Genomic DNA, 6,000 nt, shown 5'->3' with positions numbered 1-6,000 from the left:
CAAGTTAATCAACCTACAATAGCCTATAGTCTACATCCACATGAATTCTTCCCTCCAGCTATTGCATTATTCTCCAATGCACGCCCAAGAACCTCGGTTAGGCAAAAAAGAATGCACAAAAAGGGAATCAGACTTTAAAAGAGTAATTATCACACTGTTAGCAAACTGTGCATACTATAGGAGTGCTCCAAGGATTCCAAGCAGAATAATCAGTCTACAATCAAATCACAAGTTTATAAAACCCATCTGATAGATGACAAAGGGATAAAGATTACATTCAGCCTTATCGAAACAGAATATTCTTACATTTGCTTTGACTGTAAAGCCAGATTATGAAGTTCTGTCTTGGTTTAGATAGACAGGTATATGCCAGGGAAGACTAGAGTTTCCCTTGGAATGAAAGCCCCCCTCCTCCCCTTTTCCAAATTACTATAAATGTGTACTTAAAAGGCTGTCAGGCAAAGATTTGGGGAACAGGTATAGCAGTTCTTTACTAGCAATATTAAAAATACCAATGTTATATTACAGAAGAATAAGCAAGTAAACAAACAAACGAGAAATCCTAGAAAACTCTGGCAGAGTCAGAAATACAACCTGATACCCTGTTGGTGTTGGAAACAATCCAAGAAAAGTAAGCCCTCCTGAAGTGGCAGATGTGGTCCTGTTGGAAGCAGCGATGATCCTGTGGAGCCAAGGGTACAGGGATGGGTCCGGTCTTCCTTTGGGAGTCCCATGGGAGCACTGGATGTCTGGTGACACTTGTGGCTCCTTTTTATCTAGGTGAAGATGGTTTGGCACCTCCTCCCTGGGTAGAGCATCTTACAATAGGATGATGTAATGTGTCATGTCATTGCCGAGCTTTAATGGCCCATTAACGGAAGATACTCCCATGGGGGTAGTGGAAGAATGAACAGAGATAAGAAACTGCTCCACCCGGTTTTTAACAGCTGGCTCGTTATCAGAGAAGGCAGTTACCCCCTCCCTTCTGTGTTACAACAGATAAAGAAAAATCTCCCCAACTGGGTTTCAATAGATTGAATAGAATAAATAGTTTTTTTGGTTACAAAACCCAAGACAAGTTCCAACCCTCATCAAGAGTTACTTTCTACTCCTGAATCTGAGCTCTTTCCTCCTCAGCAGCACTGACTTGCATACTGCAGGTCTGGTATAGTAAACAAGACCATTCACATATAAAAGATCTTCTGAATCAAGAGACCTGAGTCTCATCTTGTGAATTCAAATGAACTTCTAACCCAGAAGAACAAGGACTCTGTGTATGTTTGTTCTGGCAGTTGCCCCAGACAGGTGCAAAAGTACAATTGCTTGGATGCAGAAGGTGGTTCCCTTAAAAAGAAGAATTGAAAAGATTAATTTTCTGAACTGAAGAGGAGAGGTGGGATCTGGACAGGCTGGATTGATGGACCAAGGCCAGTTGTCAGAGGTTCAACAAGACCAAGTGCAAAGTTGAGCCCTTGGCTCACACAACTCAGCACTACAGACTGTATGATAAAATATGCATTACAAAATTTCTAACAGTCAGTGCACAAGTGTATCAAGATACAGAAGTATTTGTCTTATTCCTCATTGAAAGGAATTTGACTGACAAAATTATGTCCCTACTGAAATTTCACTCACATCCTGAAAGCACTAAAAAATACCAGTAAAAATACTAAATATTCTTCTTGTTATTTAGAGATTATTTCTCATGTCAGAGAAATGTATTTTCAGATTTACTGAATCAAATCCATCCTTTACACTAAAAGTCACTGAAGTTATATTGAGGTGAGGCTGGCATATTGATGTCAATAATGCAAAACTATAGCAGTTTTTTCCCCCCAAAGAAATTTGATTCATTATTTTAAGAAATGTGCGTTACTAATAAGATTCAATCGCACAATAGATTCTGTTACACAACAATCTTAAAATAATTTTTTATAAAAAGACCATATTTTGTGCATGAAGGCATTCAGGACTGGTGCTATTCTTCATCCACCTTTCTTTATTTCATATACTGTATTTGTTCAGAGAATCTCCAAAAACTTTTCTCAGATGTAAAATTCTGTTAGGGTCATGGACATTACATAAGCGAAATAAAAGAAAAAGTAAAACCAAGTGTCTTCTGGAATTTAAATAAAGAGTGTTGTTACCAAGCGATGCTTTTACTATCCCTTTAAAACATCACTTTGAGGAGGAGGTCACAGTTTGCTAGGACACAAAATATTTGAAAAACAAAGCACAAAATTCATGTTGCTGAAAGTACACAAAGGAATAAAGCATGGCAAAGGATGGGCCACATTCTGTCTTCTTGAGCCTGTCTCACAAGATGTACAGCTTCAAATGAGCAGCAAAGAGCATGTTTTGCTTACTTTTCAAGCATTTTACAACATTCCAAAAATGAACAGAACAAAGTTATCCGTGCGTCACATCTGACTAGATTAATCTGTACTTCTAGAAGAGACTCTTACAAGAGGACCATAACTTATATTAACAAGAGAATATAAAACAACAGCTTACACAGCAAATGTCTCCAGTATTTGACTCCCTGCAAATATTAAGACTACAGACAGCACTAGGTTGATGATGCAGGAAGGAAACTGTATTGTGTTTGACGCTGGGATTCAGAACTATAGCAGGATAAGCCATTAGGTAAGGAGGGCAGTTTATCTGGACAGAAACAATTTCCAGGGGACAAATGGGAAACAGGAAAGAGAAGATTTGGTGGCTCATCACTTAAACCACAAGTAACAAAAACACTTATGCAGACTTCGTAGTAATAATGGTGTAATAAAGGAAGTGATAGCAATGACACATTTTAGGGAAATCTAAGAGGAAGCAGAAATGTAAAGAGGAACAGCAGTCAGTGTCAGCAAAAGAATACCGCATCAGGTAGTGATGTAAATGAATTCTGAAATGGTAATGTGACAAGTGCAGGAATTAATGCTGATCTTGAGAGGAAATCTGAAGGAAGTTACTTTAGCAATACTTTACTAAGGATGAACATAAATTGAGCAATTATAAAAATATACAACTTCAGGATATCAAAGTAGTGTTTTGAGAGGTAGCAGAAACAGTCATTGGTAAGGACAAGATGAAAGATGGACAATTCTAAGGCACAGGAATATTCATGTGCAACTATTAACTAGGTTGTGTTACAGGTCAATAGGTTCAAAAGTCAGACATTCACGCAACTCCTGAATATTGCTGCCACCTTCAGGAAACACATGATAAAAAAGGACCAAAATATTAATTAGAAAAGAAATGGAAAATAAAGTCAAAATCTATAATGCCACTTGGTTATTATGCTGTACTTCTGTGAGATTAATTTTTACAATGGCATATTAAGATAATTCTGTTATTCTCAATTTCCAATAAAGACCTGAGTCTGATGCTAAGAGAGCTGCCTAAGGACAATCAGAGCTAGTAACACATGCCCTTGGCTCCTTAAAGTTTCACCAAAAGAAAGCTGTGGATTGGAAAATTATTTTATTGGCATTTGGATATTTATATTGTCATTGAAGCTTATTTTGTCTTTGATTCTTTGAGGTAGTTACTTAGCATTGCAGTATAGATTTTATCACCTCAGTTCTGGTAGTTACTTTTACAACTGTAAGCAGAGCATCTATTGAAAACTGCATCATAATATAGAGATGGAAAAAGCAGTACCTATATATTCATCAAGTTACATTTTTAATCAATAACATTCCTGAGTGGTATTGGGCAGGCTGATTCAGAGTTGGTGCTTTGTAATGTTATGTGACAGTCCTATCGATTTCCTGCCTGTTTCTCACTTTTCAGAAAAAAGAGATCAGGAACAGCAAAGTAAGAGCTTCAGTCTTTTTGAAATGTCAGCATAACTGAAGTTTAATCACCAAATAAGCAAGCCGACCCAATTTTTTTTTTTTTTTTTATTCCTGTAATAGTTTACATGCATCACATACCAGCTTAGCTCTCAACAGGAATGTACAAAGTCATCTGATGTAACTTTAGGCTGTCAGGACACTTTACATTTTCCCTGTTATGGAACTGATATAAATTATGTTTGTATGTGTTTTTACACAAGACTTCTAAGTGCAGCTGATAGCATAAGTGCTCCATCCAGCCTGCAACCCTCGTGACCATTTACCCACGAGTTCCTTAGTGTTTGTTTTGACGGAAACATCTATCCAGGGGTTAATATTTCCCCAGAGTGCAAAGGGAGGAAAGGACAGATGGTCTCCAAAACAGAAAATTTCCTTTGGAGGTTATTTAAAAAGATTTTCCCATCAGCGGTAATATTTTAAGCTGTTTCCTTTTTGATATTTATGATTAGATTATGATCTAGTGATGTCTTAAAGCATGTTCATTGTTCCCCCAAATTTGGGAAACTGTCATAAATGTGATGTGAGAGGGCAACAAATGCCACAGTATTCATACAAGGGTTGGTGAAGTGTCCTCATCTTTTATTTGGAGGCTCAAAAACTGCTTAAGGGATGCTAGTATGCAAAAAAGGCGGCGAAGACTTGTGCTACCTCCAGAACCAGAATTCACATTTACTTCTACTTTCCTAATTTCTTTCTTTCTTTTCATATTTTAATCCCAGTCTGGGAAACTCTAAAGAGAGAACACCTTGGCTCCTTCTGATCTTGATTTAGCTCTGAAATGGGAGTTGCTGTTGGTTTGGTTGGGTTTGTCTTAGTCAAGTAGAATTTGCCTTCCCTCTTAGTTCTTTGGTATATACTCCTTTGAAAACTGTATCACACAAGAAAAGGCTGATAAACTAGAATTTCAATAGATACTTGCTATGCTAAATTTTTTAATCAAATACTAAACCCCAATTTCTTTAGTAGGTCCTACATACAGAACTGGTGAAAGTCTTAGCTAAAGGGTCTTGGAGAAACTAACAGCTGTGCATCAACTATATAAAATCAAAAATTTCCCAGACCTTTGTGTGTCATCCAGAAAAAGAGTGTTCTTATGGGTAGTTACAGTGAAGGAAAAGAGAAAAGTTAGAAAAAGCAGAAAGTGGGGAGAGAAATTAATGACATGGGCACCAACACAAGCTGTTTCCACTCCTACCGCTAGCTGTAAAGATTACTCTGTTTTCCACAGTTTTCTTTTTTTCCTGATCTGCCACATTGAAGACACTGCAGAAAATTTTTAAATTTACAGAAATTTGGAATAAAGTGATAATTCAAATTTTGGGACATGTTCAAGGTATGGGGAGAAAATTATATAAATTAAATTAAACTCCTCCATAATAAATTACTCACATTCCTGCAATGTTTCACAGTTTGAAACTGCTCACCTAATATGCTACACACTCTAAGAATTTGTGTCTTTGTTTCTTCCTTTAAGTTCCTAAAATTATAGAAGTCAGCACTGTGATTTTCTAACAATGCTGAGATCTTATGAAGAGTTTTTTTTATCTCATGCCTTCCTGAACCAGGGTTAGGAGCCAGGCTTTCCTGTTTGTGCAAACAAGAGAGAACATCTGGAATATTTTTACCAATGAGAAGGAATTCCTAGAGTAAGAGAGAGTGGAATTTCACCAGTTTGTTGTTCACTCTGGAGTATCACCCTCAGAGGGTGTCTGCCTGGATGCATCCTAATAATCATGGCAAATGGCATCTGAGTCCTGCCAGCTTGCTCACAAGAAGGGCTCCAGATGCCAATGGCTGCAAAATGTGGCTAAAGAAGCTGGATGCAATACAGAAGGTAGGAGAGGGTAGAAAGGAATGGAAGGATTTCAGGATCACTGCAGGCATCATGAGGACATCCTTCTCTGATGCCACTACAAGTGAAAATCTTAGAAGGTGAAAATTTTCTTATAAGATAGGGAAGGCTTAAAGTGGAGTAAGGACTTAAAGTAAGGACTAGGAATACTAAACACAACGTATATTGATTTTTTCAATTCCTTATCAGCTGTGAGACTGAGATGCTGTCACTTGAATCAGTGCTTGTGAAGTGATGAAGGAATTAGAAGTGTTGCACCACTGCACCTCTCAGTTGGTATGAGGACAG

This window comes from Sylvia atricapilla, chromosome 3 (assembly GCF_009819655.1).
Source record: "Sylvia atricapilla isolate bSylAtr1 chromosome 3, bSylAtr1.pri, whole genome shotgun sequence".
Lineage (NCBI taxonomy): Eukaryota > Metazoa > Chordata > Aves > Passeriformes > Sylviidae > Sylvia > Sylvia atricapilla.
The sequence above is the reverse complement of the archived record's forward strand: the minus strand, read 5'-3'. Positions refer to the sequence as shown.